The following is a 22226-nucleotide window of genomic DNA, read 5'->3' as shown; positions in this document are numbered from 1 at the left end:
GAGTGCTGACTCAAGTGCAAACCCTCAGCACTCTGTCACATCATATCTGGAGATACGACCCCAAAATATCCACTAGTGATCACCACACTCTATGCCCCCAGTTTTGGGTCCTGATCATGTATCTTTTCTATATCCTTGTACTCTGCTAGTGCCCATACTCCTTGCAGAAAGTGAAAAATGACAGCAAAATTCTGTCCCTAGCAAAACTAGTTATATGAGATGTATGAGATAGAAACTTACCTCCTGGCATCAAGTCCTTCCAGGGACACTGGTATCCAGGATATTGCCAATGGATGAACTGTCAATGAACAGCAGACCTGACAAGTAACCTGGGCTTCCTGACTCTGTTCAGGCTGCACCTTCCTACCGATTGCTGCAGTTCTTTGCCTCTCTTTCCCCAGGTTTTCTATCCAAGCATTAGAATCTGTGCTTTTCAAAGTTGGGAATGAGAAACTGGTGAGAGTGCTTGGGAAGCAGAAAGCATGGATTCTGCTTGAAAACCCCCAGACTCACCATGAGGGAGTGTGTCTGCTGGTGAGGTAAGAGATCTTGGAGGCATCATTTTATCCTTGGGAATCAGTAGCAAATAGAGTGGCTGAGAGGGAACCTCCAGTTTATAGCTTTGTGTGGGGCGCCCTGGGTGGAAACACACATCTCTCACCCATAGATATCAGAGCTGTCTGCTCAGAGCAGCTGAATTTTTGAAGTGTGCAATCGACCCCATAAGCGGTTTCTTTTGCCTTCCAGTGTTCTGCTAAGATCTGGACTAGTAACACCTGAGATCATACAGAGCCTCCTTCCCTGGGTGAATTCCCCAATGGAAAACTTCCGAGTCACCAGCACAGCTTTCCTTGCCCAGGTAAGACACAGGGCTCCGAAGAGCAGTTTCACCATTAGACAATTGTCTGTTTGCCTTTCTTTTAGGGAGTTGTACAGTTCAGTTCATAGGAGTAACTGTCATTTTAGATAGTAGACTGGGTCCCCCTTTATATGGAAACCTGACAAGGAGCTTCATTCTACCTTTCAGAGTCATTCTCTCTCTGATATTTGTATTGCTGCCATTGCCTATACTAGCTACACAACCACAGGCGCTGGCTGAGAGAGATACAGACAGAGTTTGAAGTACTGGACCTCTTCTGCCAAGTCCTAGTGCTGATACTAACCAACAGCTCCTGATTTTGGTTTCGCTCAGCAGATCTTCGGAATGAACCTAGTGTCCTAATACTATAAAACAAGCAACATACAAATACATTCACAACTATCGTAGATTCTCATGACTGTAGTATCTGAGTACCTCAAAACTCATTAATGTATGTATATGTCCCCACAACACTCCTGGGAGGTAGGGAAGCACTTTTATTCCTATTTTACAGGCAGGGAGCTGATGCGCAGAAGGGCTAAGAGATTTGCCCAAGGTCACCCAGGAAGTCTTTGAGGGAGCAGGAAATTGAAGCTGGGTCTCCCAAGTCCTAGGCTAGTGTGATAACTGCTGGACCATCCTCCCTTTCTACAGCCCTCCTCTAACATCTGCATCATATTTCCCACTTACGCTAAGTAACTATCTTAGGGGCTCATCTGGTTCTAAGAAAAACAATCGATCTGTGCCTGGGATGGGCTGTTCCTGGGCTTTGAGGCTCCTTACAAGAGGCCTCATGGTCCTACTGCCCCCTGCCCCAGGAAAAGAGCCACAAATCTGGGGCTGTCTATAGATGCTTCATGAAAGCAGCCAATCAGAGCCCATCAAGCTCAGCTAAAAGATGCTGCAGAGCCTTAGCAGGTCAGTTCCTGCCAGGAACTGGAGGGGCAAGAAAGGGTGCTGCTCTCTGGCTGCAGAAATTCAGGGGATTGCCAGAGTTTGATTCTGGCAGCATTTGCTTAAGTTGGGTTTGCAGGAAGAGAGTCCTTAAGAACTTGAACCTTGAGGTGAGGGTGAAGCTAAAAGTGGCCGGTAGGAAGAAGCAACAATGAACTGAAATCAAGCGGTACCTAGCTACTGTTTACAGGGTCCATGGTTTGGAAGCCAGAGTTATGGGCAGGCCCTGGTTCCCCTACCACTTACAGTGGCATAAGCCCCAGGAAGGGGACAATGCTTACGGAGAGTTGAACAAAGGGCAGAATTTCAAGGACCCAGAGTTGGGGTTGGAGACCCTAGTGAGGGCAATGGGACTGTTCTTGACTAGCCCAGAAGGGGTTTATTTAGCCTTTGGGACTTAGCCAGAGGCCTGAGCCACAGAAGACTCACTGAGGTCGGCTAGCAGGGTGTACCAGGGGTGAGAAAAGGACTGTGGTACCAGACCTGGCCACTAAGGGGCTCTCAAGAGGTGAGCGGATCCCTATTATAGTGCCCAAAAGGAAGGCTCCATGTTTTTAAGACATTTCTCATTTGTGTGGAATGATAAAATTACCTGTTATGTGCCAAGTATCAGAGGGGTAGCCATATTAGTCTGTATCTACAAGATTGTGGCTGTAGGAGGACTCCTTGTTTTTCGTGTATTCCATGTCTGCTCAAATTCTATTCCCAATCTTAATGATCATATTGGGTCTAATGGACATGTTGATTTTATTTCAGCTAATGAGTGATCCCATGCTCAGGGAGAAGAAGTTGCTTAAGATTGTCTTACGCATCTTGGAAGAAAGGTCACAGGATAGAAACAGCATTGTCCGTCAGATGGCTGTAAGAGGCCTGGGAAATATAGTCGATGGGGCGCCTGTGAAGGTATGAGAGATTACTGAATAGGATGCAACATAAGTAGAGAAACCAAGGGAAATAATTGTTCAGAGTTTACAGAGGCTGCACACAATGCACTAGGCCAAATTCTGCTCTCTCCCATACCCTAGTAACCTCTTTGCAGTCAATACAGAGCAAGCTGGATCCTTTGGTAAACTGGGCATAAGCAAACAATGTGCACTTTAATATGACCATATGTAAATGTATACATCTAGGAACAAAAAATGCAGGCCATACTTACAGGATGGGAAACTTTATACCAGGAAGCAATGACGCTGAAAAAAACACTTGAGTCATGGCAGATAATCGGTTGAACGTAAGCTCCCAATGCGAAGTTGTGGCCAAATGGGCTGAAATGATCATTGAAGACATAAACAGAGGAATCTTGAAGAAAAGTAAAGAAGTTATTTTCCCTCTGAATATGGCACTCATGTGAGCGCTGCTGGAATACTGTGTCCAGATCAGGTGTCCACAATTCAAGAAGGATGCTGATAAATTAGAGAGGATTCAGAGAAGAGTCACAAGAATTATCAAAGGATTGGAAAATATACCTTTAGTGATAGACTCAAGGAGCTCAATCTATTTAGCTTTACGAAGAGAAGGTTAAGGAGTGACTTGAGGGCAGTCTATAACTACTCACATGGGGAATACATTTTGATAATGGGTTCTTCACATTAGCAAACAATGGTATAACAAGATTCAATGGGGAAAAAGGAAGCTAGATTAATTCAGACTGGGAATAAGACATTTTTAATGGTAATTTTAATTAACCATTGGAACAATTTACCAAAGGTTGTGGTGGATTTTTGGTCACTAGCAATTTTAAAATCAAGATTGGATGTTTTTCTAAAAGAGATACTCTAGTTCAGAGACTATTTCGGAGAAGTTCTATGTTATGCAGGAGGTCAGACCGGATAATCACAATGGTCCCTTTTGGCCTCAGAATCTAAGTAACTAGAAATCTAATAATAGGATTACACAGGTGTATTATGGCACCGAGTTTGGCTCATTGTAGCTAGCACCTGGTCTGAAATATAGCTATAGGTCTCTGGGGGAAGAGAGGGTTGATGAAATTCCCACAGCTTCATAACTGCTAAAGAAAACTTTTATTATGAGTGTGATCAGCGATAAGTGTTCTTTAATGTAATATATTTGTACAGGTGAAAAAGCACAAGAAGTTTCTTCTGGACATACTGATCAAGGCCTTAAATGACACTTCCAGTTCTGAAGTGATTGGCGAGAGCATGAAAGCACTGGCCAAAGTCCTGAAGGAGCTGAAAGAGAAGGACATTGGTTCTTCCTTCAAAGACCTCACCCAACAGATCCAGACCTACTTTGACGATGTATGTGAACAGAACTCTCCAAATCCAGTTCAACCGATCTTGATTAGACTCGATTTACGATGTGTGATGTGGACTCCCTGGGCATTGCTCATGTCAGAGTGCAGAGATTTTAGGCCCCAGGGAAGGGAGGTGTTTTACGGAGGAGGAGAACATTAGGAGGATGGGGATGACATCCCTGCTCCAACAGTCTCACCCTTCTGTTCTTCTTGATTGCCACTGGGAACCTCAAAGGAAGTCTGAATACTAGATTAGGTAGCTAGATAACCATGAAAAGGGGTTTACAGAGTGCAATAGAGAGTGTTGTGCCTGCTCTATACCATTTTTATGTGAGAGGGTTGGAATGATAATTCTGTAGTGCAGAGAATTTTGAGATTTCAAATTTTGGGTTTGTTCCTATTTGTGGAACCCTCCCCATACTTCAGAACTCCTTGTGAAACAGAATTACTATTCTCAACCTAGCTCTGTTGGAAGCCTTGGCCTGGGGCAGTCTGCACTCAGACTATCCTGGGAACCCAGGAAACTCTGGGAGCTAGAGGTGCCAGGGAGTTGCAAATTTGAAAGCCTGGACTCCCAGGGTCATAGAATCATAGGGTTGGAAGGGACCTTAGAAGGTCATCTAGTTCAACCCCCTGCTCAAAGCAGGACCAACCCCCAGATTTTTACGCCAGTTCCCCAAATGGCCCCCTCAGGGATTGAGCTCACAACTCTGAGGTTAGCAGGCCATATGCTCAAGCCACTGAGCTATCCCTCCCCCCGAAGCTGGGGGTGTGGAAGCCTATGATCCCAGTCAGCCTGCTAGATTGGCTGCCAAGGAGCTGGATGGGTGCACTGGCAAGACACCAGGCAGGTTTCTAAGGACCCCTGCCTGGCTCCCGGAGGAATTTCATCAAAATTGAACTGTCTCTAAAATATTTTCATGAATCAGCAAATTCCAACAAAGAATTGGTTAATTAAAGTTTTTCCGACTAGCTGTAGTTGGAATCACTCTACTTTAGCGTAGAAGAGACGGCTGTATGAGGTGCGTGATGGGATTGTCCCTTACTTACCAACTTGTGGGGCTTTCTTGGCTGTAGGAGGATGATGCTCTTCGCTCAATGGCCTTTGTCCTATTTGGCATCCTGGCTCAGTTAACAAAGAAAAAATGGAAGGCCTATTTTGCCAAGCAGGTTCGAAAGAGCTGGGTCACACTTCTGCTGCATCTGCAAGACCCAAGCCCCAGGGTTTCAATGGTAAGACCAACAGTAACTTATTGACTAAGCCAAAGGAATCTTCCTCCCAATGCCAGGGGAGCTCTGCTATTCCTGCCTGTTATGGAGGCCCAAATTCTCCCCTCAGTTCATTGCCCTCCTGCTGAGTCAGTTCCAGCCAGGTTGGTCCATGGCTGCTTCACCAGAATCCAGGATAGGTCATGGGTCTGACCCCTACAGGTCTCTGTTCCTGTCTGTCTCTGCACCCCAGGCCCCTGCCTCCCCAGAACAGAGGAGAGACCACAGCTGTGCCTGGTGAAGCAGCTTTCATCGGTATATCTGTTCCCAAAAGACATTGATGCTACCTCCAGGTTTCAGTGGAACCTCTCCCCTCTATTCCTGCATGTTTCTGCCAATTACATCCGGATGAATCCCTTTTTGTCCTGGAATAGATGAGCAGTCACACAGATGATTTCCCTTTGATTGAACATAGCACTCGGTAGGGAACAATTCAATGGTGTGACGCTCTTTTTCAGGAATGCAGAGCTACATTTCACCTCTGTTTCCCATTTTTGGGACTGAAGAGACTCCAACATGTGATCAATAAGCACCTTGGTGGCACAGATGAGCTGAAGCCTGAAGAGCTCCAGGTGGACATTTGCAGACACCTTGTGAGTGAGCTGTTGAACCGTATGAGATTATTGACTGGAGGGTGATGGGAAATGTAAATCTGCCCCAGATTCCCATTTTTCCCACTTCTACCCAGCCACCTGTTCTTTCCCTTATTTACCTGTGGTTCATAAAAGCATGTGCTGGCAGTCAAAGGGCACTTCTAGCCAGAGAGAGCTCATGTGTCCCTGATTTCCTCTAGGCCAAAGAGAATGCAGAGCTGCTGGAGAACTTGTACAGCACCACCATCACATACTTCAGTTGCAGCTGGGAAGAGATCCGGGCAGTTGCCGCCAACTTAGCTGGTGAGAGATGATGCCCAGTGTCCCTTTTGATATTCCCATTGAGGGAGTCAGAAAAAATTCCCACTGTGCAGCACTGAGCTGCCATTAATCTCTCTGTGCCTCAGCTTCCCAGCCATAGATGGAGATGTTAATGTCCCTACCTCTCCAGGATGGTGGTCGGAGGAATTCATTAGTTGCTATAAAGGGCTTCGGGATTGTTGCAGGGGAAGCACGGTGCAGTCATTTCGCAGCAGCGGCTGGGACACCCTCACGTAGGGCATGGTGACACTTTGAGCTGGGGGTATAATTTCCAGCTTGATGAGACACACCCGCAGTAGCCCTGTGTGCTAAAAATAGAGAGTAGCTGCAATGGCAGGAGCAGCAGGAGGTTTAACCACCCCAAGTATGATCCCATCCAAACCCCAAAGTCCATTCTCACAGTGGCTGTTCCTCCCACTGCTTGTGCTGCCTTAGCTACATGCTAATGCCAGCACTGTCGGAGCTAGTGTGGGCCCGTCCCATTGAACTGGGAGTGATACCCCTAGCTCAAAGTGCAGACCTACCCAGTGCTGTTCAGTGCTCCTCACTGTGACTTCATCACTGGGAGGCAAGCAGCCCACCTCCCCATAGCGCCTGCTGTTTCACCTTCCTGGCCACAGCACCTTGTCAAGGAAGCATTAGGGTCCTCCTCTTTGACCCAGTGCCCTCTTCTCCCTAGCACACCCATGTGAGACAGGCAGGCATTGTGGCTCACCTATCAGTCACCTTGTGAGATCCCTGCTTAGAACTCACGTATTCCTGGCCTCAGTCCTTTGCTCAGACCACTAGACCAAGACACTATCTTAGTATGTCTCCAATAACTGACTGCAGTGGCAAGAGGAGCACAGACTGTTTCAAGCAAATGGGTTTTATGTAAACATTCTTTTTAAAAAATGTCTCTCTCATTCTCTTCAGTGTGGACTCTAAACTGCTCTAGCATCCTCTTGCCCACAGCTCACCCTTAGGCCCACAGTAGGAGACCCCAAAGACCTGTCTAGGGGCTGCTAATATCACTTTGCACTCAACAAGGGAAGGTGGTGGTGGTGGTGGTGGTGGTGGTGTTGTTGTTGATTTGACATTGTGTATTTAGGCATCATCCTGGAACACACAGACACTCAGCGTATGAAATGGCTGGACCTGAAACATCTGCTGATGTGTAAGTGATAAATACAGCTGAAGTCCTGCTCATTAGTGAGTTGTTAAAAAGGAATTTAGCTGACAAGCAGCAGTAACCGATACCACTGGTGCAAAGTGCATCAGCCTCACATCAAAGGACAAATTCACTCTTGCCCCGTAGAAAGTCAACCTTAATTTCCCCTGAAGGAGGAAGCTGCAGAAGGTGTGATATGAGTCAGTGCATCTCCTGGTTGTCCTGGCAATGCCCCCTCCCCAGCCAGTGCTATCCACACTTTGGGCTTTATTGGCTCTCTGTGGACTCCCCAAGTGAGAAGTAGCCACTTTCTGCTACCCCAAATTTCCCACCAGCAATTTTGCTTCCAGTAGGTGCCCTCTATCATGTGCAAACCAGCTTGGACCTGGCCTGTGTTAAATTCCAGGTTTAGTTGAGCTCAGGCAGTGGCTCCTGAATAGAGCTGGAAAATAACTGAAAAGTGGAAGCTATTGAAACAATGGACCTTCTTCCATTTGCAGCAGAGTGGATGACTTTCTGGTAGAGTCAGGGTCTCCCCACAGTTGGGAGCATGGAAGGGACCCAATGGGGGACCCTAAAGCTTTGTTTGTATTGGAGCTGCTGTAGTGTGGTATTCAGAAGTAATAAGTCTCGAGCTAGTTCAGGCACAGGTGACTATATGAAAAGTGCGGCCTATTCATCTCTCATGTATTTTCCACCCCAAAAGAAGGACTGAGCCCAGTTTCACATTTTTCCATGGGATCATTCTGCTCAGGTACTTCAAGGTTCTGTGATCACGCTTAGCTGTGATTTGACAGTCTGTTCACTAACGTGATGCCCTCTGTAATTTCAGCTCTCCAGGTCCTAGAGCAAGACCCAAGTCCCACTGTCCAGCTGGTGGCAACTGAAATCCTAAGTGACATCTATTCTGGTGGAGTGCTTGAGGAATGAAGCAGAACGAAGACAAACAGAACAAGGCGCTCCAGTGGTATAAGGGCCCTACCATCAATCAAATGTTAACCCCACCCCTTGACCCCGGCAGCAAGATGTGTCATGTGACCCCTCTAAGAACTCCTCCCACTTTCCTCTACCAATCAGGATGGGTTTCGCCCCAATAGGAATGCCCCGAGAGAAGACTTGACCAATCAGGGGGAGTTCCGGGGCAGGTGACCTGTCTTTTGTGTGACCCCTCTAAGAACTCCTCCTGCCGCCATCTACCGATCAGGGTGGGTTTCAGCCACTGGGGATCACTCCAAGAGGAGATTTGTCCAACTGGGGGGAATTCTGGGGTGGGGTGACCCATCCGGAAGTGCTTCATGTGACCCTTCTAGGAACTCTTCTCACCACCCTTTACCAATTGTGATGGGTTTCAGCTGCAGAGGACTGCCCCAAGAGGAGAGTTGACCAAAACAGGGTAGGTTCTCGGAAGGGGTGAACCTCCCAGAAGAGGGTCGTGTGACCCCTCTAAGAACTCCTTCCAATGCCCTCTGCCAATCAGAGTGCAGCACATCACCTCATAAGTCCCAGCGCTGGGCAGAGGAGGCCATCTCTTACCAAGAAGACGTGTTTTATGAATTGTGGAAAGGCTGAGAGGAGACATGGACTCCTTTACCACCCCCTAGAGAACTTCAAACTTTGTTTTAGCCCCGAGGACCTTTTGGGCTTGTATGGATAAAGTGCTATAGCAGTTACAGTTCTGAGGAGGGCCCTTTGACTCGACCATTAATAGATACCTCGGGACCCAACCCCAAACCCTTGTGAAGAACCTCGTTGAGTGTGTTGACCCCCCCCTCCAAAGTTGGAAGATGATCATGGCTTGGGGGAGTCACTGGTGGACAAAGTGAACGGGAAAGACGTTGCTCAGGTAAATGAATGATTAAGAAGCGATGGTCGATCATGGGGGTATAATGGGGTTAGGAATCAACTTGGTATTTCATAAATCTAAGAACAAGCAGGGGGTTGCTTACACTGATTTTTTGTCTGAAAATCTCTCAACAGCTTGACGATGCCTTTCAAGAGGCCTTTGAGAACTTACACATCGGTAGCCCTGTCGTGCATCAGCTGTTTTTGCTCCTGTCTGAGATGCAGCTCTCAAGAGGAAAATCCAGAAAAGAACAAAATAGAAGAATGAACCAGCTCAGAGTCCTTCGTTTTAGGGGTCATGGCGTCCATTTTTACAGGTGGCTGTCGAAGGTTGTGTTAAACCAGGCAATTAATTATACTTATTTAAATGTGTCCCTATGACTGTATCCCCCTCCATATTTGTGTTAGTAAAAGACGGTACCAAGAACAGTCCTGTCTCCACAGACAGCTCTGTTAATGAAAATATATTACATCCCCAGGGAAGTTGGGAGCTTTGGTGGGGAATCCTCTTTTCGAGTGGCCAAAAAGCATAATAAAACTTGAAATAGAAGACAGGTAACAGCTTGGCTTTCAGATCGGATGCTTTCACTTTACACAAACTGGTTCAAATACGTTTTAAAAGAAACAGGAGCCTTTGAAAAAGGTTATGAACAGACATTTACTGATGAGCTATTTATAGTGGATGAAGCCTTAACCAGGAGCCAGAGACCTGTATACTGATTAAAAGATTACGAGGGTGAGACAGTTACTGGATCTTTTTACCCTGAAGAATTACAAAAAGTAAACCCCAAACAAGACAGGATTTACAGGATTGAAAAAGTTCTAGCGGATAAAGGAAAAGGGAGAAAAAAGCAGCTACTGGTGAAATGGTTCGGGGGAGCGATAAGTTTAACAGCTGGGTGGAAGCTTCTCAACTCTGTGACATTTAGACATGAACAAAACAAACAAACAAACAAAAAGATTGCTCCTGCAAAGACAGAGAGAGAGAAAAATGAGCGACAGCAGGTTTTACATTACTTTGCCCAGCAATGCCAGCACTGCAGTTTTTCCTCAGAACACCAGCTTGAACTTTACAATACTGCTAATTAAGCCCTAGGATCTCCGGAGTGCCTGGGAGGTAGGTTTGTGGAAATACAATACCCGCACAGCCAGAACACTATCAACGAAGACACCCCTTTTGAAATCACCTTTGGAGATATGGCATGGAGTTTTATCCTACGACAAGGTTATTACTCGTCCATACCCGAATTATTGGATCATATGAACAGTACTGTGGCTCGTCATCCCACACCGCCTGAGGTGGTCATGAACTACGACCCTAGGGGTAGAAAAGTTAGTCTTAAATCCACCGATTTTACTTGTACGATTTCTATCAGCGGGGAGCTAGCTAACATTCTAGGTTTGGGCCTGAAGCACAGCATCCAAAAATTCCCCTTCTCAGCAGACATCACAGGGCTTTTAATTTCTTGTGTCTGTTCACAGATATTGTAGAACACGAATTTGTGGGGGACTTTTCTGTTCCCCTGTTACGCTGTGTCCCTGTCCAAGGAAGGAACAACAAGTTTGTCACCATCACCTACGATAAACCTCATTACGTTCCTGTCAGAAAACACCACATCGATACCATTACCATTAAAATAAAGACAGATCAGAACAGACACGTCTTATTTTGCGTTGGCGAGGTGATCATCAAGGTGCACCTGTTTCCCTGGAAAGAGCGAGGTTTCTAAAAAGCAAAACATTATGGTGATCCTAAAAAACTACAGCAACCCCACCATCTATAGGAACTATTACAAAGCCCAAGTGGGATATGCCCTTCCTGGATGTACGGGGCTGGCGTGGGTGGAATATTCCGTAACCAAGCCTCTGCAACCAGACTTCGAGGCAGAACACTGCGTGAGAGAATACATGAATCTGGTACAGACAGCTGGTAAACACGTGAAAGATCGTTCTCTGTTAATCAACCGTGAGGAGTTTGCATGGGGTTACACCTTGTTTGCCTTGTTTCCTCCCGACCAGGAATGCGCCAATCACTGTTCCCTGTTTAAAACCGGGAACCTGAGAGCAGAAATACATTTTGGGACGGCTCTAACCGTCACCATCAATATGATCGTGTATGGGGTTTTTGACAACGTCATAGAGATAAATCAGAGGAGAAATGTTTTGCTTGACTATGTGAACATGGACACCGTGCAGCTTTCACGTGTCTCATCAACGACCCCTTACACAAAAAAGAATTCCCTTATGATTGGCTCCCTGGCAGCAAGCTGTCTCAGAGACCCTTAGGTTTGGTGGTCAATATGCATCCACATAACCAACCTGGTGAACACTGGCTCACCTTGTATCTGGCGAAGTGTAACCATGGAGAGTTTTTTGACTCATATGGGCACCCCCCCCCCCCGAATAGCGTGTTGTTTCCTAAAAGCATTATGACGTTTTTAAACAAAAATGCCACACACAATGTGTTCCACAATAGACAATTACAAGACCCCCAGTCTGTCGCCTGCAGCTATCACTGCGTGTTTTTCTTACATCATCGTAGCAAGGGTTTAATCTTTTGACTTAGTGCAAAACGACTGGATGGTGATGAATTTTGTAAAAACTAAATTTAAATTTTTGGGCATATCTAGGCTTGCTTAAAACATGTTTCAACAAGCCCAGACATGTGTATCTTGAAATGATTTTTATAGCCATGTTATCCAATACTCTCAGGCATAACAGACAATGTTCGTTTGGCATTCTCCAACACATTTTTTATAAAGTAACTTTTCCCACAGTTGCTAGGCCCTGCAAGAATTGCAGAAAAGGGGTGTTTCCACCTCGGATCCATTTTTAAAGCCATAGGGCAGGGTTTTAAACCCTTCTCCTAGGACCTTCTTGGTGGAAATGACTTCTCTTAAGGGTTTTTGTCTTTATTTGCCACTGATTTTTGTTCCTTATGATAGAGGGCTGCTGCACCTCTATCTTTTTGGACGTGTTTTCTCACAGTCCCGTGCAATAGTCCAGAACTAGATCTTTCAAACTGTCCAAGTTGATCTTTTCACAATTTGCTACGTTCAGGGTAATACCTTTGACTTTCATGCAGGCCTTTCTTTCCGGCAGCTTATACCTGTATGTTTTCGGGCCTGCCGACACAAACTTGGTGATGTGTTGATCTGGCGGGATCTTGCCTAAATAATCCCGCAGAGGAGGATTCCAGTCACCCTCCCTTTTCACAAATTTCACCAAGTCAGTGTCATGGTACAGGCACCGCTCTTGCAACCTGTCTAGCAGGTTGTTTAGTTCTATGTGGGCATAAGTAGTGGTGAAACAGGCTATGAAAACACTGGTATTTCCAGAGAAAGAGTACTGGTCTTTTGGGTCTTTCCAAGACACTCATGCTGTTTCACCGTCGATAATATTGCAGGATGAAACCTTATAGTTGGGGGGAAAACAGGTACTGAAAGAGTTTGTCAGGGTCTGTCACACTGCTGGTGTTGGGTAGGTTTGTGGAGCAGATGCTGCTATTATTATTATTATTTTATTATTATAAATCACATGAAACTGTCTTGTAAACTTAAAAATAAAATATTCATTAGGGTAGTTTTCTACTTAAAAAGTCATAGCTTTAAAACAAAATAATCCACTTCAGGCTGTATAACAAACAGGAGTTTTGAGTTTGTTTCTACCATTTTAAAACAACAAACCCACAAACTGTTTTAAATACACCTCATTTTGCAAAATAAAAAGCAAACTGCTTTTAAAATCAACTTTTAAAATCCAGTTTAAAACACATTTTGCACACTAAAAAATGTCTTTTAAACTGTTAGTTTAAACTGTTAGTTTGAAACACACCATTACCATCAGTTTGCAGCCATATAGTTAAAAAAAATAATCCCACCTATGTTTTACAGAGAGAGAGTTTAAAATACAGTTTGCAACAAAATAGTTTTCAATAAACCCACACACATTTAAAAGCCAATTGCAGAAAGTTACCTTCTACTACAGGATAAAGTGTTGCAGGCACATGCTTGTTCTGTCCCCCACAATGTGTGTTTGGGCTTTTGGATTAAAGAACAAGCAAAAACTGTTAGTTAGTATTAGCCCCAAATCCCTATACAACCTGTGTAGTACCTGAAGTTATTAAGCAAAACTACAGTTAAAATGTTTTTTACCTTGGCCTGGTGATGAAATGCAATTTAAAGTTACTAGTTCCATGCTAAACAGATCACACTGCAATAAACATAGGCACCATTTGTCATAAACAGTTAGTTAAGGGTTAAGGTTTTGTTTTCGACCTGTAAAGGGTTAACAAGCAGTACCTGTGGACACCTGACCAGAGGACCAATCAGGGACAAGATACTTTCAAATCCCTGTGGAGGGAAGTTTTTTTTTCCTGTTCTTTGTTTTTTTGGAGAGTCTCTCTTGGGAGTTGAGGGAGTCCAGACATCTTAATCAAGTCCTCCCAGGTTTCTGCAATAAATTCTTCTATTCAAGCTAGTGAGTATTAGCAAGGAACTAGTATTCTTATACTTTTATTTCTGTATTTGCAATTCTGTGTTTTGCTATAGAATTTCTTTAATTCTGTACTGTTATTGCTTTTGCTGAGAAAGAAATGAGGGGGAATTCTCTCCAGAGATTGATAAGTTTAGACCCTGTGTATTGTTCCATCTTGGTTACAGAGACAGTTACTTTCTTTTTAGTCTTTAATAAATTCTTTTCTTTGGACTTGGTTAATTCCTTCTCTTGTGGAGATTCAAGGGAAGGGGAGGGGGGAAGAGTGAGTTCCTCCTGAGGTTGATTCACAGAATTGAATCGGTGTGAATCTCTCCAGAGTGGCTAGGAGAGAGGGAGGGGGGAAGTGGGCTGCTTCCCTGTGTGTAGAGATTCAGGGAGATTGAATCTGTGTTCCCCAGGGGAAGTTTGGGGAAGGACTGTGTCCCAATACACGTACCTTATTGGGTGGTGGCAGCTTTTACCAGATCTAAACTAGGATTTTAGTTTAGGAAAGTCCATGCAGGTCCCCATATTGGAACCCAACAGCTCCAAGTGGGGGTGAGACCTATGACACCATTATTTACTAAGACAGCATGGCCAACGAGTGATATTATATAATATATATTTTCAGAGTTTAAAACAGGGAGCATACCTCCTCTTGCAGCCTAGCAGCCATTCAAGAGTTTCTGTTGAAAAAAAGTCTCCAAAATACTTGAGGTTTTCATACCATCCTAACCCTTTGTTTCAAAGGGACTTCAAAATAGTAGCTAGCAGGTTGATTTGATCGTTACAGCTCTGAAATACTAGAGACTTAAGGACTTTAGGCCCCGTCCTAACATTCCCTTTTGTGAGCTGGGGTGGGGGAATTAAGCTGGCTGCAGAACTGAGCTGCTTTTGGCTCCATTTTTTATTTTAGTTAAAATCCATTTTTCTGTAGGGCCTTCTTACAGTATTAATCAGTAGATCCCCAATCCTTAATGTAACTGTCCCATTCCCAAGTGGGGACTTTTGGCAGATATCAATACATCTCTTTGGGGCTTGTTTTTTTAAACATGTTTCTTTCATGCATAAAGTTTGGGGTGGGGGTTGAAATAAAATGGTTGTATCACAGCCATAATAAGCTCCCCAGAGCTTTTAAATGTTTGTTTGTCTTTAGAGCAAATGCTTGTTCTAAAGCATGGTGCAGGTTTGTGACCCCTTGAAACATTTCAGTTTTGGATTAGACCCTTGTGTGGGGGGGTGGGGGCGGGGTTGTTTGTTTGCTGTAAATATATTAATGTAAACTTTTAATGGCTTTGAATTGCTAGAAAGAGTGACCCATAGCATTCAAACAACTCCCGGGTCATATTTAAATTGTCCAATAGAGTTCTGCCAACTCCTGGATCCTTTATACTGTCCAATAGCACTCTATCAACTCCAGGGGTTATAATTAAACTGTCCAATAGCATCTGCGAATTCCTGAGGTTTTATTTCATTTCTTATTAATCAGAACTCACCCACCCACTTCCCTTACTGTCGGTGCACACCAATCAAATTTATCCCTATGGCAACAAGGATAAGTAATCACAGTTACCTTCACTATTCAGTGGGGGTGTGGTTAAAACCATTCAGTGCAACAGGATGAGTCAATTCTGTTGTACTCAAACACATGTTTGAACCATCTCTGTTTGTTTTACTGTTGTAAGCAGAGTCAGGATGAGATCTACCCTGACATTTAGTGGTGAGTTGTGCAAAAGAACATCGGGGTTGATCTTGTTTGCACAGGCACACCCACCCCGCCTAGCATGAGCCCACAGTAGCCCAAATGGTCACTTTGGCTGCTGTGAGATCCCCAGTTTCTCTGTTATTGAGGCAGGAAGAATAAAATGTTGTTATCCTGATTATTTGAATCAAGGACAGTGGAACTGTACTTGGCCTTTTATGACGGAGGAACTCACCATCAACTAAGTAGCACTCGCTAGGCAAGGGACATGGGTTCCAAAACTCAGCAAATTGAGAGAGGCTGGGGACAGGTATTTGTACCTGGTGGGCCCTAGACACTAATTCTATCTCTTCTTCCTGTCTCCACTGTGAAATGTTAGTGCTAATTTTGATTCCATGAAGTCTGATTACAGACTACAAAGCTGAATTCACTTTGGGCTAATGGTGAACCAGCACTGAGGTCTCCCTACTAAACACAGTAAGTGGTGATTTTAGCTTGTAGTAGGGGAGCCTCAGTGCCCCATTGGCTGAGGGCTTGAGCCAGTTTTGCATTGTGTTATTGGAATGGAGTTCCTAGCAAGTGAACGCAGCTCTTGTTGCTGCCAACTCTGATGGCAGAATGGTTACACTGTAAACACATTTTTAGGATTTTTCTCCTCCCACAACATACATTTCAGCTTTTTCCTGTAAATGGGTCTTTTTTACACAAAAAACACAAAAGTTAGATTCTCACAAACCATTTTTTTTAATTTAAAAGACATACAGCTTCTTGAAAACAAACCAAGAGGCTCCATTAAAACTTTTAGCTCACTTAAGGGCCAGAGACCTTCTAACAGAAATGCATATAGTCACAAAGCCCTTCTCCATAGATGTTTTTTAATTTACATATTTATATGTACAAATTTACATATAAAGTTAAAGTCCAAATCACACAGTCATGGTGCCATTGAGCTGGGGCATCTATGACATAGCCCTCACAGTCATCAAAAAGCTTTTCCCTAAGGCCTGGTCTACACTAGGGGGTTAGGGGTTGAACTAAGGTACGCAACTATTCGCGTAGCTGAAGTCGAACTACCTTAGTTCGAACTACTTACCCGTCCTGACGGCGCGGGATCAAAGTCCGCGGCTCCCCTGTCGACTCCGCCACCGCTGTTCATGGTGGTGGAGTTCCGGAGTTGATGGGAGCGCGTTCGGAGTTCGATATATCGCGTCTAGATGAGATGTGATATATTGAACTCCGAGAAGTCAATTGCTACTCGCCAAATCTGGCGGGTAGTATGGACGTACCCTAAGACAGTTATTAAGAACAGCATAAATAGCAATGCATACAATAGTCCACATAAATTTTTATGCTCACAATGTGGAACTGGCTCAGCAAGTTCCATGCCAAACCTTCTCCTAAACTCCTTATAACCTTCATCCTTGAAGTCCTTTTCAACAATTTTTAGCGGTGTTCAGCAAAAATAAGGCAGGCCCGGTTCATCTTTGCTGCTTGATGCAACGTTGTCCAGGGCCTCCAGGGCCTCTACAAAGACATCATCGAGCTGTCTCAGACAAGAAACAAGTGTAAGTTCTCACTGCTTGTTTTTTAGATTTACACCAGGTTCCTAACCTCATTACACCTCATCATCAACTGTCACTTCTTAATCATTCATTTACCTGAGCGACGTCTTTTCCGTTCAGCTTGTCCGCCGGTAACTCCCCCAAGCAATGATCGTCTTCCTCCTCCAGGGTGGTGGACAACGAGAGGCCACCATGCTCATTGGTGTGTCTCATGAATGGTTGGGCTTTGGGTTCAGGTTCTGGCGTATCCATCAATGGCTGGGCCAAAGGAATCCCCTCGGCTGTTCCCTCATCCTCTTCAGAACTGTTGCTGCTGTAGCACTTTCTCCACACAAGTCCAAAGGTCCGCAGGGCTAAAACAAAGTCTGAAGTTCTCAGCGGAGTGGTAAAGGAGTCCACGTTTCCTCTCAGCCTTTCCACAATTTCTGAAACATGTCTTCTTGGTAAGAGATTGCCTCCTCTGTCCAGCTTTGGGACTTGTGGGGTGATGGTGCTGCACTCTGATTAGCAGAGGGCATTGGGAGGAGTTCTTAGAGGGGTCACACAACCCTCTTCTGGGTGGTCACCCCATCCCAGAACCTGCTCTGTTTTGGTCAAATCTCCTTTCGGGGCAGTCCTCTGCAGCCGAAACCCATCGCGACTGGTAGAGGGTGGTGGGAGGAGTTCCTAGAGGGGTCACACGAACCACTTCTGGATGGTCACCCAGCCCCAGAATTCCCCTCAATTGGTCTAATCTCCTCTCAGGGTGGTCTCTAGTGGCTGAAGCCCCTCCCGATTGGTAGAAGGCAGTGAGAGGAGTTCTTAGAGGGGTCACACAAACCCCGGAACTCCCCCTGGCTGGTTAAATCTTCTCTCAGGGTGTTCCTATCGGGGCAAAACCTATCCTGATTGGTATAGTGGAAGGAGTTCTTAGAGGGGTCACATGACACACCTTGCTTCCGGTCATGTGTCTGCCTTGCCCCCAGAAGTAATACCCCCATGGGGTGGGGCTTCTGATGACCAGTGGGCAGGGCTTATTGGGTCAAGGGATGGGGTTAAGTTTTGATTGACAGTAGGGCCCTTATACTCCTCGCTCCCGCTACCCAAAATTGGAACACGACAGAGGCAACTATACTACTGGGCAGTATTCGCCGTTGTCCTACTGCTCAGATGCTGTAAGTGAGAGAAGGATCAGGCCCTGTAAAGTAGCCTGGGTTGATTTTTATTACTCAAGCGTTTTTATTACACATCAGGACATCTAGTCATTCTGATGGACATGCAGCCTCTGGACAAGCTCGGTGAGAAGCATGTACATTATACTGCTTGCTCAGGGGTCATTACTATAGTAACAGCCAAGTACTGGCCCAGATCCACAAATACAGCTGAGCTCTAGGCTCTGGGTTGTTCTAAATTATGCTGTCTTGTAACAGCCATTGCTGCACTGGAGATAGCTGTAGCACAACGCACACTGTGTGTGCCAGCTTCTGTTCCCAGCTCACCCCCCATATACTTGGGTGGGAAGCTAGGAGTTGGTGACATACAGCCAGCTACACTGGCTGTACACTCTACATGCTGGTTCTCTGGGTGTTAGGGATTTGCACATGCTGGGGAATTCCTAGCTGCCTCTTAGGGCAGCTTTATGGCTACTTTGCCCTGCTCCACTGCAACATAGGGCAGCAAAAGGGTGACTTTACAACTAACCCCACCCCTATTGATGCACCTACCCGTGGTTGTTAGGAGTCTGAGTTCAGGTATCCGGGTTTGGAAAACCCACTCACCTGGCATAAAGTTGTCTGATGGCAACAAAAGGCCAAATATGCCTTTAAACATCAGTCCCCTTGTTTTTCAAATATCTATTTGAAACACCATAAAGCTGATAGAGATTTAAGTGCCCTAATCAGCACCTCTGCAGGTGGCTATAATGAGTATTTAGGCTTCTACCTGCAGATTTTAGTGCTTAACTTTAGTCACCCAAGGCCTTTGTATTTGTCTTGCCCAAGCCTATGAGTTGCTGAGTGTTCTCAAACTCCCACTGATGTTATTGGGAGATAAGGATGCTCTGCCCTTCACAGAAGGGGCTCAGCAGATATAACTCATCCTCCAAAGGTAGCTACTATGATCCTTCACCTCCTATCAAAAGGTCACTCAATGGTCAGGTTTCTAGTCTCCATCACCACCTCATTCTCCAGTTTACTGTCCCCTTGGGTGCAGGGCTTGTGAGGATTCACCAGGCAGCAGTTTGCAGAGGAGGGCGAAAGGCAGAGGGAGTCTGGGGTGTTATTGCTTATAGTTCTCAATGGGGAGACAATGTTCCTGTAACAGTTGAATATTGGAAGGAAACCAATAGAGACCCCTGTTGAATTGACACTTCTGCTAATTCAAAAGTGACTCTATTAAGTAATATGGGTTCCCCTAATCTTGTAGTGTTTCCTGTTTTGGTGATTGTTTTCTATACCGTATCCAGCAGCTTATTCCCAGTCCATGTTCTCGTATTGTTATTCCCTAGTATTCTGCACTCTGTTTATGTGTATTAAGGGGCACTGGACAAATACTGATGACTCTTCACATTTCTTTTTCAGGTGCTGGCCATGTATCTCACAAACAAGGTCGTCTGTAAATAACCCAGCTGCAGATTTTGTATATATTGTGTACATATTTCCTACTAAACTGTTTGAAGTATCTGTTTCAATTGCTCAGAGGCCTGATTTTGTCTTTCAGAGAAATTGGGGCTTCCTCAATGTCCACTGTAACCACGATGTGGGGGCTTCCTCCCTTACCCTTTCTCCTTGGAGCTGGACGAAGACCTCAGCTCAGCACCTCTCTAGGGTCTCTTACCACTCTTCTGCAGTCCCCACAAAGCTAGATCTAATCCCTGTAGTTAGTGACCTGGGGTCTGGTTCTTAATCATATTCTCATCTTTGTTTTTCTGGGCATTCAGTGTTGCTGATGAATTCTGGGTTGTAAATGGGATGGACTGTGTTCTGGCGAGTTATCCTCCCTCCTGTCTAGCCTGTTTCTGGGTCAGAAGGCTATCTGTGAACAGCGTCTGTTTACTTACAGCCTTAGGCTCGGTGCCTGTAATAGTGTGTGAGGGAAGGCATCTCTGCTTTTCTAAGCCAAGTCCCTGTTTGTGTACTGCAAGACTTTAGCGGAGAGGAACCATTGGATTCCCTAGCTTCCCCCACTGCACTACAAGGGAACGACTGTCATTGGGTATCTCTGACAGGGTATGTCCTGCTGTGCTCACTGGTCTTGTGGTGTCTCCATATCGTGGACCAGCTCATTTTGTTAATAATTCACATTGGACTAGAGCTGGGTGAAGGCTGATGGGGCAGTTCACTGAGGGGTTCACCAGTTCAACTCCACAATTCAGAGAGGCCTAGAAATGTAGGGCTGGAAGGGTCCTAGAACTATCATCCCATCCAGCACTATACTTAGACCGTCCCTGACAGCTCTTTGTCCAATGGATTCTTTAAAGCCTCCAAGGATGAGATTCCTCAACCTCCCTTTGAAGCCTATTCCAGAACTTAACTATTTTTATAGTGAGAAAGTTTTTCCTAATATCTAACCTAAATCTCCCTTGCTGCAGATTAAGCTGATTCCTACTTCTCCTACGTCTGGTGCACATGGAGAACAGTTGATCGGGGTCCTCTTTATAACAGTCCTTAACATATTTGAACATATTTGAGGGTTGGCTAAGATAAAGAGGCACCTGGAGGAGGGAAAGCAGGTTACAGGGGTATGTGTGCAGCTTTCTTGGGGTGCCCAGGCTCTGAGTCACTTTGTTACCCATCCGGCGAGAGGAAGATATTCTCAGGGAGCTGATATCTAGTCAAGCATAACACCACCGGTCTGTTAGCCAGCCTACCAATCTCCACAGGGCTCTGCCAGCCCTTGCTCCGCCTTGCACGGTAACAGTAGTGGCACTGCAGCCCCCAAGCCCCTCTGTTAGTGTCCCCCAGTAGCATCAGGTTACTGTCACAGGACACTCACAGAAATTACCAGGGAACAGAATCTAAACAGTTTGATTGGTACAGCTCAGGATCAGATCTTTATAACCTCGCAGCACTGAGACATATGGATAATGGAATAATCCTAAATTCATTATCAAAGATTAAGATTTAAGAGGTACTGAGTCAAGATCATGGAAACAGAACTGGTTACATATAAAATGAAAATCATAACATACTTCTTAGAGTCTAAAATCAATTATTACAGCAGTTTTTCACCTAAAGCAATCTCCCAGCAGCATTAACCAACATGCCTGGGAACCAACTTTCCTGAGGAAGGAAAAGGGCTTTTTGCAGGCTGTGCCCAGAAGTGCCCGTTACTGTGGGGGTAGCTCATTTATCAGGGTTACTCTTCTGGGGGAGGGGGTTCTGTAATTCTGTTAACGTGCTGTGAAAGTCTCACATTGGAGCTCTACTCCTTCCTTCTGCAAGTCCCCTCCCAAGGGAGCTCTCCTGCAGGACCTAGGTTCCCCAGGGCTGGGTTCCTCCAGCCCTAGAACTAGATGAACATGTGCACACACACACTAGCAGAGCAAGTCTGAGAGGACCAGGTCAATCAGCACTCTCCAGCTGATCCCCTCATGTGTTCCTGTACTCGATGGGCTGGGTTAAGGAGCACTTTCAAGCTGGTACCCTTATGTGCTCCTGGTCTCAAGAGGCTGGGTTGAGCAGCACTTTCAGCTGCTCCCCTCCCATGTTCCCCAAGTTGAACACATCCCTATCACACATTCACATTACAATTGTACTGGTAGTAACCCACTTGATGAGCAAACCCCACAGTATTTTGGGGCACTACAGGGATCTTTAGCTTAGGTACAAGAAGCGTTGCTGCAGAGTAAATGGGGGAAGCTAAAACACAAAAGAGTAAAATTCAGAGAAAGAGAGAGAGAGAAGCAACCAGCTGAACCATAAAAGCTATTTATTGAATCATAGTGATAACCACACAAGGAGGGCTAAACATATATAACAGTTACATTTTAAAGGTTAATACCTGAGGTAGGAAAGAAAACAGAGAGCGAGATGGATCTCACCCACTCCATGAGGCTTGAACTGGTCAGGGTTCCCAGGTGATGGTGGTAGCTCAGGGTCCTGAGTGCTGGAGACAGGCAGAGCCCCGAGCACGATCAGTCAGGAGATGGAATCCTAGTGGAACTGATGCAGAGTTTGGGTCAGAACCCTTACTTGGGCATAGGTAGGGGGGTTTGTAGAGCAAATACAATGGTTCAAGGAAGAACATTAGATTTGTTTATGGGTA

At 45.3% G+C, this 22226-nt stretch overlaps 1 long non-coding RNA gene across 1 annotated transcript; it reads left to right on the top strand.

The window, feature by feature from the left end:
• Nucleotides 1-17614: 17614 nt before the first annotated feature.
• LOC120381071 lies at nt 17615-19650 on the top strand. The gene is made up of 2 exons (XR_005587922.1): nt 17615-18136; nt 19541-19650. It is a non-coding gene; the product is annotated as an uncharacterized LOC120381071 (long non-coding RNA).
• The last annotated feature ends 2576 nt before the right edge of the window (nt 19651-22226 follow it).

This window comes from Mauremys reevesii, linkage group 13 (assembly GCF_016161935.1).
Source record: "Mauremys reevesii isolate NIE-2019 linkage group 13, ASM1616193v1, whole genome shotgun sequence".
Classification (NCBI taxonomy): Eukaryota; Metazoa; Chordata; order Testudines; family Geoemydidae; genus Mauremys; species Mauremys reevesii.
The sequence above is the reverse complement of the archived record's forward strand: the minus strand, read 5'-3'. Positions and strand labels throughout refer to the sequence as shown.